Here is a 14120-nt window from a genome sequence, read left to right on the forward strand (position 1 = left end):
GGTGGTCATCTTCCGGGATTCTATAGACTCTGGAACTGTCCCTGCAGATTGGAGGGTAGCTCACGTCACTCCGATATTCAACAAGGGAGGTAGAGAGAAAGCAGGGAATTATAGACCAGTAAGCCTAACATCGGTAGTGGGGAAAATGCTTGAATCCATTATCAAGGACTTTATAGCGGAACATTTAGAAAGCAGTGGCAGGATCAGTCAGAGTCAGCATGGATTTATGAAGGGAAAATCATGCTTGACAAATCTCTTGGAATTCTTTGAATATGTAACCAGTACAGTCGACAAGGGGGAGCCAGTCGATGTGGTATATTTGCACTTTCAGAAGGCATTTGCCAAAGTTCCGCATAAGAGGTGCAACGTTAAAATGCATGGGTTTGGGGGAAATGTATTGAGGTGGATAGAAAACTGGTTGGCAGAGAGGAAACAAAGAGTAGGAATTAATGGCACCCCAGCTCTTCACAATATATATTAATAATTTGGATGAGGGAACAAAATGTAACATCTCAAAGTTTGCAGATGATACCAAGTTGGGTGGGAGGGTGAATTGTGATGAGGATCCTACAGCTTGATCTGGACAGATTGGGTGAGTGGGAAAAACAATGGCAGATGCAGTACAATTTGGATAAGTGTGAGGTTATTCACTTTGGAAGCAAAAACAGGAAGGCAGATTACTACCTGAATGGTTGTAAATTGGGAGAGGGGAGTGTGCAGCGGGACCTGGGTGTCCTTGTGCACCATTCGCTGAAGGTAAGCATGCAGGTGCAGCAGGCGGTAAAGAAGGCTAATGGTATGTTGGCCTTCATTGCGAGAGGTTTCAAGTATAGAAGCAGGGATGCGTTGCTGCAATTATGTAGGGCCTTCGTGAGGCCACACTTGGTGTATTGTGTGTAGTTTTGGTCTCCTTCTCTGAGGAAGGATGTTCTTGCTCTTGAGGGAGTGCAGCGAATGTTCACCAGACTGATTCCAGGGATGGCGGGACTGTCATATGAGGAGAGATGATTAGGTTGGGATTGTTCTCGCTGGAGTTCAGAAGAATGAGGGGGGATCTCATAGAGACTTATAAAATTCTAAAGGGACTTGAAGGGTAGATGCAGGGAAGATGTTACCAATGATGGGTGGGTCCAGAACCAGGGGTCACAGCCTGAGGATTCAGGGTAAACCATTTCGGACAGAGATAAGGAGAAATGTCTTCACCCAAAGAGTGGTGAGCCTGTGGAATTCATTACCACAGGAAGTAGTTGATGCTAAAACATTGAATATATTCAAGAGGCGGCTGGATATAGCACTTGGGGAGAATGGGGTCAAAGGCTATGGGGAGAAGGCAGGATTAGGCTATTGAGTTGGATGATCAGCCATGATCGTGATGAATGGCGGAGCAGGCTCGAAGGGCCAAAAGGCCTCCGCCTGCTCCTATCTTCCATATATCTATGTATCCAAGAAGGCGTTGTTAAGATTCACAAGAATGGTTTCAGAGGTGAGGAACATCAGTTACATGGATGGATTGGAGAAGTTGGGACCAGGGAGTAAACAGGGAGAAACTGTTCCCATTGCTGGAAGAATTGAGAACCAGAGAGTGACTTGGCAAAAGAAGCAATGCTGACATTGAGTAATTAATTGATTTATTGTCACATGTTCTTAAGTACAGTGTTGCTCGTTATGTTTTCCCTTAATTTGCTCTGTTTTGATTACCTTTGCTCAAGAGTCGCCAGGTATCTTTCTGATACCACCACAGGGTTCAAAACTGAATGCTGATCAATGACTCGATACACCAGTTAGTAAGTTTGAAATCAATGTACATTTATTTACACACACAGTCAATTATTACTCATGCATAAACTCTACTCACTAAACTATAACTACTACTAAAAGCCTATACTTAGCTTCGAGTGCCCACTCAGTCAGAGGAACAATGGCCATTGTCCGGTTCTGATACTGTTGGCTTCAAACTGGTATAGAATAGTAGTTAGGAGCGTCTATCTCGTAGCGTGTGTTGACCTTAGACTTACTTGGCTGGTGCTTGGCGGGTCTCTCGTCGCTGAGGGCCAAAGGCCAAGGTGAAGATGGAGAGGAGTAAGAGTAAGAGTTCTTCCAGGAGAGCGAACTGACCTTGGGGACTCTGTTTTATAGCCCCCAGGGTTTCGCGCCCTTCTGGGCGGACCCTGGACTTGGTCCCAATTAATTGGACCATGTCCCAATTGTTTGTATCGATTCTCTCCAATAACGGGGTTGTTCCCCGATCGCTGGGCGGGCTCTAGGTAACCATTGGCCTGCCTTTGTTTTAGCTTCCACTGGCGCCGGGGAGTCTGCCCTGGTACCGATTGTTTCAATGTATCTTTTTGTCCCCGGAGATAGCTCATTACTATGCTAATGGCTTGTAGTTTCAGTTCTGTCTGGGTTTTGCAAGTTCCAATCCACAGAAAACCTTGCACCTGCTTGTTTTTCTAGTGCTGTCCATTTTTCCCTGCACTCTTTGCGAGTGTCCATTTTGGAATCGGGACGTGGCCACCCCAGGTGGCTACAACAGTGAAAAGTATTTTTATGCAGCCAAGGGAATGTGTACAGAACGTACGCAGTACAAAAAAAAAAATCAACAGAGTACATTGAGAAAAATGTGAGGAAAAACCTTCTCACACTGCATGGTTAGGTTCTGGAATGCACTGTCTGACAGTGTGGTGGGGGCAGATTCACACAGCGAGTGGTTAGGGTCTGGAATGCACTGTCTGAGAGTGTGGTGGAGGCAGGGTCACACTGTCTGAGAGTGTGGTGGGGGCAGATTCAATGGAGAATATGCAGGGCGACAGGGAGAAGTTGGTCTGATTGCTCCTTCAGAGAGACGGCACACATATGAGGGGCAGAATGGCCTCCTCTTGTGCTTTAACCATTCTATGATTTTATGAATTTCTAATTTAATTAACTGCATTTAAATGTACAAACTACCCTCGTGTCAATGTGGTTTAGCACAGTGGGGGGCTGGTTTAGCACAGTGGGCGAAACAGCTGGCTTGTAATGCAGAACAAGGCCAGCAGCACGGTTCGATTCCCGTACCAGCCTCCCCGGACAGGCGCCGGAATGTGGCGACTAGGGGCTTTTCACAGTAACTTCATTGAAGCCTACTCGTGACAATAAGCGATTATTATTATCATTATGTCTCCAGACCATCTATTTCGGAGAAGTCATGTGGTTCAATAGGTAATGTCCCTTTTTCTGAGCTAGAATTTCCAGGTTCAAGTCCAGCTGAAGGACCTGTTGGCCCTGGGAAGACTCATGGTATGGTTCAAACAGGTTGATAATCAGCCTGTCAATTGTTATAGCTATTTATGTACCAGAATGTCTGCAGTACTTTTCCAGGCAAATCAAATGGGGAGTGGGTGGGTGGGGGGGGGAGGAGAGAAAGATCAGACTATTTACAGCCTGTGAGGCTCAAACTTATCATGTAACCAGGAGTTTGACATCCTCAGATGTCCCTTATACAAAGACTTTCACAAAGTCAGTAGATCTTGAGAAAGGTCATTACCATCCGAAAAACCTCAATAAATATGCAACGGTATAAATTCATTTCAACGACAGGAGTCCCTGCAGTAAAAAGTCTTAAAACACCAGGTTAAAGTCCAACATGTTTGTTTCAAACACTAGCTTTCGGAGCACTGCTCCTTCCTCAGCCCCTTCTTCACCTGAGGAAGGAGCAGTGCTCCGAAAGCTAGTGTTTGAAACAAACATGTTGGACTTTAACCTGGTGTTGTCAGACTTCTTACTGTGCTCACCCCAGTCCAACGCTGGCATCTCCACATCAAGAGTCCCTGCAGAAGTGATAACAGCCTTTATGGCCAGATTAAGGCAAATTGCAATGCACTGTGATGACAGAGAAGAATTGAATCATAGATATGTTAAGTGACCATCTAGTATGTGGGGTGACTAACACTGCGATACAGAAGAAATTGTTGGCAGAGTCCGAGATAGCCCTGAAGAAGGCATTGGACATTTCTCCAGCGATGGAAATCGCAGGAAAAGGCGCTCCAGAGCTTCAAACCATGCAGGGGCACCAGGTGGGAAAAGAAGCTGCTAGTGGCAGCGGCGGCAAGATTGAGGGCTAAATCCGCAGAGAGATGCAGAAAATGCAAAAATGCAGAGAGATCCAAAATTCAGTCAGCAGCCACGATTAGTGAAGAGTGTTATGAAAATTGCTTATTGTCACGAGTAGGCTTCAATGAAGTTACTGTGAAAAGCCCCTAGTCGCCACATTCCGGCACCTGTCCGGGGAGGCTGGTACGGGAATCGAACCGTGCTGCTGGCCTGCTTGGTCTGCTTTAAAAGCCAGCGATTTAGCCCAGTGAGCTAAACAGGCCCTTTTATAGATGTGGGGGAGTCACTCCCAGGAGAAATGCCGATTTCACAAAGCTGTGTGTTTTGCCTGTGGTAGAAAAAGGCCTGTACGGTACAAGTGTAGGAATGAGTAGGGCCTGGCCAATAAAAGCAGAGCCAGCAATCCCGATCCAGTGCCCAGCATTGAAGGTAACTTTGGATTGAATAATATGAAGGTAGCTGAATAACCCCAATTACAATAGTGTTAATGGTCAATGGTCATCCACTCAAGATGGAGATAGGCACGGGAGCCTTCAACAGGTTAGTTGGAGAACAACTTACCGATACCTCCAGGGAGGGGTGCAACGCCTGAGGCTAAAAACACTGCAGTCAGGCTGGCCACATATACAGGTGAGGCTATCAAGATTATGGGGAGAACGATGACTCCTATCAGTTACAGGAGGCATACGGTGTGTAAGCTTTTATTGGTAGAGGGATTGAGTTTCGGAGCCATGAGGTCATGTTGCAGCTGTACAAAACTCTGGTGCGGCCGCATTTTGAGTATTGCCTGCAATTCTGGTCGCCGCATTATGGGAAGGATTGGAAAGGGTGCAGAGGAGATTTACCAGGATGTTGCCTGGTATGGAGGGAAGATCTTATGAGGAAAGGCTGAGGGACCTGAGGCTGTTTTCGTTAGAGAGAAGAAAGTTAAGAGGTGACTTAATTGAGGCATACAAGATGATCAGAGGATTAGATTGGGTGGACAGTGAGAGCCTTTTTCCTCGGATGGTGATGCCTAGCACGAGGAGACATAGCTTTAAATTGAGGGGCGATAGATATAGGACAGATGTCAGAGGTTGGTTCTTTACTCAGAGAGTAGTAAGGGCGTGGAATGCCCTGCCTGCAACAGTAGTGGACTCGCCAACACTAAGGGAATTTAAATTGTCATTGGATAAACATATGGATGATAAGGGAATAATGTAGATGGGCTTTAGAGTGGTTTCACAGGTCAGTGCAACATTGAGGGCCGAAGGGCCTGTACTGCGCTGTAATGTTCTGTGTTCTAACTGCCCAGCTACCCTTAATTGTAATTTCAGGTCAGGAATCAAGTTTGATGGGGTATGATTGACTCCAAGTAATAAGGTTAAACCGCTTGTAGCTTTTAAGATAGATGAAGGAAGCCTGTATGAAGTCCTGAGGAAATGCCAAGAGGTATTCCAGGAGAAATTGGGTAACATCAGAAGGGTTAAATCCAAGATTCATGCAGATCCTGAAGCTACAGCGAAGTTCTATAGGGCCAGACCTGTGCTTTACTCATTGCATGAAAAAATAGAGACCGAGATGAAGCGATTAGAGGATTTGGGCATCATCAAGCCTGTATAGTTTTCAGAGTGGGCAGCACCCATTGTACCTGTAGTCAAGTCTGACGAGATCAATCGCATCTGCAAATACTACACGTTTGTGGTAAACCAGGTCGCAAAATTAGACAGGTACCCCATTCACAGAATAGAGGACTGGTATGCAAAATTGACCGGAGGGTCTAACATACGCAAGCAAGACATGAATCATACATACCAGTAATTGGAGCTGGATGTTGTTTCCAGAGGATTAATCACCATTCATACACAGAAAAGGGTTATGTCAGTATAAACAATTACCATTTAGGGTTTCGTGCCATTTTTAATGTACTATGAAGAGTCCGCCGAAAGATGTACCAAAAGTAGTTGTTTACTCAGATGACGTGTTGAGGAGGAGCATTTATCCAAACTGGAGGAAGTTTTAAAAAGATTAGAGAATGCTGTAGTGAGGCTAAGCGAGAGAAATAGATCTTTAAAGTGGATGAGGTGGCTGATCTAGGTTATAGAGGGGACACACAAGGGTTACATCAAGTGGAAGGTAAAGTGACGGCGAGTAAGGAAGCACCAGCCTCAAGGGATGTATCAGAGCTAAACTATTTGTCTCGAAAAGGTAAATTACTCTGGGTGGTTCATTTCCAACTTAACAGCAATCACTTATAAACTACAATTCACCAAAGGGAAAATCATCTGTGTGAGGATATCAAACAAACATTAATCCACTCCTCTAAATTACTATCCTTGTAACAAAAAGCAATATGTTACAATACCATTATTTCTTTATTCATGGAATATGCCTGTCACTGGCTTGACCACCATTTATTGCCCATCCCTGGTCACCCTGAGAAGGTGATGGCGAGCTGCTATCTGGACCCGCACAGCCCATGAGTTGTAGGTACATCCACTGTGCTGTTAGGGACAGTGCAGGAACGGTGATATGTTTCCAAGTCAGGATGGTGAGTGACTTGGAGGGGAGCTCACGGGTGGTGGGGTTCCCAGGTATCTGCTGCCCTTGTCCTTCTAGGTGGCAGAGGTTGTGGGTTTGGAAAGGGCCTTGATGGAGCCTTGGTGAGTTACTTGGTGATGGTACACATGCTGCCTCTGCTAACATGTCCCAAAAATGTGCGTGGGAAAGATCAATGGTACCGTGAATAACGTGAAGTCAGAATGACTGGGTGTCACATGCCGATAGGAAGCCTTCACACAGTCTGAGGAGAGGCAAAGCATGTGTGCATTCAGTGACAGACACACACAGACAACTATGCTGGGTCCAAAACAAGCAGATATGTTCCTGACGGCAAATGGAATTCCAGATTATTAAATTTGGAAATGAATCTCACTGTAATCATTTTTAAAATCTACTTATGACACATAATGTTATGAAAGTGTCCTTGCCTGTCTTTTCTTCATCATGGTTTAGTTATCTTAAAAAATGATTTCATAGGCGGAGGATTTCATCGATTAAAAATAAAGCATCACTTCTGCTGTCTCAAATCCCCCTGGGCACATTCAGAGTTTGGATTCAGGACACATGGGAGGCAGGGTCGCACAGTGGTTAGCACTGTTGCTTCACAGCGCCAGGGTCCCAGGTACAATTCCCGACTCGGGTCACTGTCTGTGCGGAGTCTGCACGTTCTCCCCGTGTCTGCGTGGGTTTCCTCCGGGTGCTCCGGTTTCCTCCCACAAGTCCCGGAAGACGGGCTGTTAGGTAATTTGGACATTCTGAATTCTCCCTGTGTACCCAAACAGATGCCGGAGTGTGGCGACTAGGGGCTTTTCACAGTAACTTCATTGCAGTGTTAATGTATGCCTACTTGTGACACTAATAAAGATTAATACTATTAATACTTTATGAAAATAACTTTCATTTACAAAGCAGCTTTCTTAAACTCAGGATGTCTCACAGTGTTTTACAGCAAATGAAGTATTTCTGGAGTGTAGTCACTGTTGGGATGTCAGGTGGGTGGTTAGGAAGGGAACTTGTAGGTAATGGCCCTCCCATTGATCTGCTGCCCTTGTCCTTTTACATGGTAGCAGCTATGGAGAGGCAGTGGTGTAGTGGTATTGTCACAGGATTGGTGATCCAAGGGAACCAGGGTAATGCTCTGGTGACCCGGCCTCGAATCCTCTCACAGCAGATTGTAGAAATTGAATCCAATAAAAATCTGGAATTAAAAGTCTCATGGTGACTGTGAAACCATTGTCGATTGTTATAAAAACCCATCTAATTCACTAATGCCCTGTAGGGAAGGAAATCTGTCATCCTTACCCTGTCTGGCCTACATGTGACTTCAGACCCACAGCAATGTGGTTGACTCTGAAATGTCCCAGACATCCACTCAGTTGCATCAAAACCGTGACAAAGTCAACAAAAAGGTAAGAAACCGGACGGACCACCCGGCATCGACCTAGACACTGGAAATGACAGTGGAAAACCCAACCATGTCAACCTGCATAGTCCTTCCTACTAACGTCTGGGGCCCTGTGCCAAAGCTGGGAGAGCTGTCTCACAGACTAGTCAAACAACACCCTGACATAGTCATGCTCTCATGGCTAGTCTCATGGCTTCAGGTTAAACATGGGCAAGGAAACCTCCTGCTGATTACCACGTACCGGCCACCATCAGCTGATGAATCCGTACTCCTCCATGTTGAACACCACTTGGAGGAAGCACTGAGGGTGGCAAAGGAGCAGAATATACTGAGTGGGGGACTTCAATGTCCATCACCAAGAGTGGCTTGGTAGCACCAGGTCCTAAGGACATAGCTGCTGGACTGGGACTGCAGCAGGTGGTGAGGGAACCAAGAGGGAAAAACATACTTGACCTCGTCCATGACAGTATAGGTGGAAGTGACTACTGCACAGTCCTTGTGGAGACAAAGTCCCGTCTTCACATTGAGGATACCGTCCATTGTGTTGTGTGGTGCTATCACCGTGCTAAATTGGATAGACTCCAAACAGATCTAGCAACTCCAGACTGGGCATCCATGAGGTGCTGTGGACCATCAGCAGCAGCAGAATTGTATTCAACCACAATCTGCAGCCTCATGGCCCAGCATATCCCCCACTCTGCCATTACCACCAAGACAGGGGATCAACCCTGGTTCAATGAAGAGTACAGGAGAGCATGCCAGGAGCAATATCAGGCATACCTAAACATGAGGTGCCAACCTGGTGAAGCTACGACACAGGACTACATGTGCCAAACAGCATAAGCAGCAAGTAATAGACAAGAGCTAAACGATTCCACAATGAATGCATCAGATCTAAGCTCTGCAGTTCGTGGATAGTTCTGGACAATTAAACAACTCACTGGAGGAGGAGGCTCCACAAATATCCCCATCCTCAATGATGGAGGAGCCCAGGAAAAGACAAGGCAGAAGCATTGGCAATAATCTTCAGTCAGACGTCCCCAGCATGGTGATCTTCACACATGAATACATGAACAGGATGGGAATAGAGGGGTACGGATCACAGAAGTGCAGAAGGTTTTAGTTTAGATAGGCATCATGATTGGTGCAAGCTTGGATGGGCTGAAGGGCCTGTTCCTGTAGTGTTCTTTGCTGTTTGTTCAGCCAATACAATTCACTCCACGTGATATCAAGAAACAGCTTAAGGCACTTGATACTGCAAAGACTATGGGCCCTGACAATATCCCAAAGACTTGGGCTCCAGAACTTGCCGCACCCCTAGCCAAGCTGTTCCAGTACAGCTACAACACTGGCATCTACCCGGCAATGTGGGAAATTGCCCAGGTGTGTCCTGTACACAGGAAACAGGACAAATCCAACCCAGCCAATTACCGCCCTATCAGTCTACTCTCCATCATCAGTAAGTAATGGAAGGAGTCATCAACAGTACTATCAAGCAGCACTTACTCAGCAATAACCTGCTCACGGACACTCAGTTTGGGTTCCGTGAGGGTCACTCAGCTCCTGACCTCATTACAGCCTTGGTTCAAACATGGACAAAAGACCTGAACTCCAGAGGGAAGGTGAGAGTGACTGCCCTTGACATCAGGGCAGCATTTTACCAAATGTGGCATCAAGGAGCCCGAGCTAAACCGGAGTCAATGGGAATCAGGGGGAAAAATGTCCCCTGGTTGGAGTCATACCTGGCACAAAGGAAGATGGTTGTGGTTGTTGGAGGTCAGTCATCTAAGTCCCGGAACATCACTGCAGGAGTTCTTCAGGGTCGTGTCCTAGGCCCAACCATCTTTAGCTGCTTCAATGACCTCCATTCCATCGTAAGGTCAGAAGTGGGGATGTTTGCGGATGACTGCACAATGTTCAGCACCATTCGCGACTCCTCAGATAATGAAGCAGTCCATGTCCAAATGCAGCAAGACATGGACAATATCCAGGCTGGGCTGACAAGTGGCAAATAACAGTTGCTCTCCAGAAGTGCCAGGCAATGACCATCTCCTACGAGAGAAGATTTAACCATTAGCCCCTTGACATTCAATGGCATTACCATCGCTGAATCCCCCACAATCAACACCCTGGGGGTTACCATTGCTCAGAAACTGAACTGGACCCAGCCACATTAATACTGTAGCTACCAGGGCAGGTCAAAGGCTCGGAATCCTCCGGTGAGTAACTCACCTCTTTACTCCCCCAAAAGCCTGTCCACCATCTACAAGGCATAAATCAGGAGTGTACTGGAATACGCTCCACTTTGCGGTGGGGGAGGGGGGGGGGGGGGGTTGCAGGGACGCGCTGGCGGGATGGGGTGGTGCGGTGGCTGGATGGGGTGGTGCGCTGGCGGGATGGGGTGGTGCGGTGGCGGGATGGGGTGGTGCGGTGGCTGGATGGGGTGGTGCGGTGGCTGGATGGGGTGGTGCGGTGGCTGGATGGGGTGGTGCGGTGGCTGGATGGGGTGGTGCGCTGGCGGGATGGGGTGGTGCGGTGGCTGGATGGGGTGGTGCGGTGGCTGGATGGGGTGGTGCGCTGGCGGGATGGGGTGGTGCGGTGGCTGGATGGGGTGGTGCGGTGGCTGGATGGGGTGGTGCGCTGGCGGGATGGGGTGGTGCGGTGGCGGGATGGGCTGGTGCGCTGGCGGGATGGGGTGGTGCGGTGGCTGGATGGGGTGGTGCGGTGGCTGGACACGAGACGTTGCTATGGGGCCACCTGCTGAAGGTGGCGGCCCGATACCAGGGTTCACTGTTTCGCATGTCATGGAACAATGAATACCATCCGGCTTGACGGCCACAAGTGGATCGCACAATTGTTCAGCTTAGCTCCGGCGGGAAAACCTAGGGCTGGATTCTTTGATTTTGAGGCTATCTCTGGAGCATGTGTCTAGTCTTACCACCAAAATGTTGGCACCGCCCCCGTGCCGATGCTCTGCCTGGTGGGGGTTTAGCCGGCGCACCGCTTGATCTGCAGATACAGACGGAGAATTGCCAGGTCTGTGGTCACGCCGTCAAACATGGCGCCGGCCGCGTGCGGGCCTGGCCTGCCAGATAGTGCCCCCCTATAACCTCCCCTCCCCATCCCCGGACCACCCTCACCAGCCCTCCCAGCCCCCGCCGAAGCTCCCCCCCCCCAGACTGTGACGCCGCTAGACACAGCCCGCAGCCGCCACACGAGGTTGACGAAATCTCAGTGCACACATGCCCCACGCCATCTGGAAGTCAGCCCATCGGGCGCGGAGCATGGGGCACAGAGCATCGGGCGCGGAGCATCGGGCGCGGAGCATCGGGCGCGGAGCATCGGGCACAGAGCATCGGGCGCGGAGCATCGGGCACAGAGCATCGGGCACAGAGCATCGGGCACAGAGCATCGGGCACGGAGCATCGGGCGCGGAGCATCGGGCGCGGAGCATCGGGCGCGGAACATCTGGAGAGGGCCTTTAGGTGACATCCTGAGTCCATCCCAACAGCGTGCGGTGTACTCACCGATTGACGCCATTTTGGAGGGGGCGGAGCATCCGGAAAACTGCGCCGTCCCAATTTCGGCATCAAAGCGGATTCTTTGGCCAATCGCCAAAGGTGATTGCACCATAGGCATCGAAGAATCCAGCCCATAGTCTCCCAAATGGAGAATCCTGCCCACAGTTCTTTGAACCATGGATATTGTCCAGCTTCAGCACCAACTGGGATCATAACAAAGGGGAGCGATCAAGCTCTTACCCTTCTAGATCATACTGTTTGTGGGTTTGGCAGGTGTTGTCTAAGGAACTTAGTCTTAGAACCTGCAGTGTCTGGTGTAGGTGGTACACACGGCTCCCATTGTTTGTTGGTGGTAGGGGGTTTGAATGTTTGTGGAAGGGGGAGCAATCAAACGGGTTGCTTTATCCTGGATGGTGTTGAGCTTCCTGAGTGTTGTTGGAGCTGCACTCATCCTGGCTAGTGGGGAGTATTCCATTACACTCCTGACTTGTGCCTTGTAGACAATGGGCAGGCTTTGGCGGGGTCAGGAGCTGAGTTACTCATTGTGGTATTCCCAGCCTTTGACCTGCCCTGGTAGCCACAGTATTAATGTGGCTAGTTCAGTTCAGTTTCTGAGCAATGGTAACCTTCAGGATGTTAATTGTGGAAGATTCAGCGATGGTAATGCCATTGAATGTCAAAGGGCGATGGTTAGATCCTCTCTTGTAGGACATGGTCATTACCTGGCACTTGTGTGGCGCGAATGTAACTTGCCACTTGTCAGCCCCAAGCCTGGATATTGCCCAGGTCTTGCTGCATTTGGACACGGACTGCTTCATTATCTGAGGAGTCGCAAATGGTGCTGAATATTGTGCAGTCGTCCGCAAACATCCCCACGTCTAACCTTATGATGGAAGGAAGGTCATTGAGGGAAGGGGCTAGTTTAGCACGCTGGGCTAAATCGCTGGCTTTTAAAGCAGACCAAGGCAGGCCAGCAGCACGGTTCAATTCCCATACCAGCCTCCCCGAACAGGTGCTGGAATGTAGTGACTAGGGGCTTTTCACAGTAACGTCATTGAAGCATAGCTGTGACAATAAGCGATTTTCATTTCATTTCATTGATGAAGCAGCTGAAGATGGTAAGAAGGTTGGTCCGATAACGTGTTTATTATTAACTCTTTGTGTTACATCGAGATGGTGAAAGGTGTTATATAATTGAAAGCTGTTTATTTCTTCCACCCTCTCTTACTTCCGGAGTAGCCATTCAATGATCCATGTTTAAACTCACAGCCAGTTTTAAGAGAGTGCCCCTCTCTGAAGGGCTTTGAAAAATGAACGATAAGGATATGCTTTGAAGAGAATGATTCGCTGTTGGCATCTACACAGCACAATCGTACCAGGAGTAACTAACCTATCAAAACTCAAAATCCAGATCAGGAAATTGTGTAATGACAAAGGAACACGCATTTTAAATATAGCGTGTGGATACACTCAGTGGTCTTCGGTCTGGGAACACAACTTGCCAAATGTAACATGAAATCTAGCCCATCGCTGTCACTTTGACATTATCTTTTCAACTACTTACTCAAATTGTAGTTCACGAGTCTCTCTTGCTCCCTTTCTTCCTCCATTCTCCTTGGGGGGAGGGTGGGGTGCGTAACTGGACATGTGCACAATGTCTGCTCTCTTGATTTTCCCCGTGTCCCAAACAATTACAAAGTGCTGGCTGTGAGCTTGGGAACGACCTGCCATTCCGCAGCAGGGGGAAGCCCTTCATCGGTGAAACCTGCCATCAGCTGATAATTCAGGTGGATTAAAATTTTAGAACATACAACATTCAGTGCAGAAGCAGGCCATTCGGCCCATCGAGTCTGCACCGACCCACTTAAGCCCTCACTTCCACCCTATCCCCGTAACTAAGGACAATTTATCATGGCCAATCCACCTAACCTGCACGTCTTTGGACTGTGGGAGGAAACCGGAGCACCCGGAGGAAACCCACACAGACACGGGGAGAACGTGCAAACTCCGCACAGACAGTGACCCGACGGGGAATCGAACCTGGGACCCTGGCGCTGTGAAGCCACAATGCTATCCACTTGTGCTACCGTGCTGCCTACAAAAGTATCGCCCGAAAAGGGACTTGAACGCTGGACCCTCAGATTAAAAGTCTGATGCTCTACTGACTAAGCTATCCGGGCACTAAATAATCCACACTACGTTGTTTTCACGTTACCCCTGCGTGCATTATCATTATTTGTTGAGATTAGCTTTCGCCAGAGAGCCAAATGTGCTGCACCCCTCGTGGTTGATGGTCACAGGGGAGTTAGGGATTTTTTTTCTATTGTGGAAGAAACAATGTTGTGTATTTAGTTCACTGTTTGCTGAATGTTCATCATAGTGTCACATGTTGTCGTCTCCACTCTGTGGGACATGGCTGACACTGGCAGCTCAGTTGACTTCCCTACTGTTCATTGTAAAGGACATTGTCCAACATCAATCTCACTGGGATAACGCTGTAAATGAACTTGAAGCTCGACAAGGATTCTGTCAGGCAACACCCTGAGATGAACACACATTTAGAC

General features: G+C 48.3%; 1 non-coding gene across 1 annotated transcript; it reads right to left on the reverse strand.

The window, feature by feature from the left end:
- Window positions 1-13663: 13663 nt before the first annotated feature.
- Window positions 13664-13736, reverse strand: trnak-uuu. Its single transcript has one exon. It is a non-coding gene; the product is annotated as a tRNA-Lys (tRNA).
- Between the last annotated feature and the right edge of the window lie 384 nt (window positions 13737-14120).

Source organism: Scyliorhinus canicula, chromosome 5 (genome assembly GCF_902713615.1).
Source record: "Scyliorhinus canicula chromosome 5, sScyCan1.1, whole genome shotgun sequence".
NCBI classification, from domain to species: domain Eukaryota; kingdom Metazoa; phylum Chordata; class Chondrichthyes; order Carcharhiniformes; family Scyliorhinidae; genus Scyliorhinus; species Scyliorhinus canicula.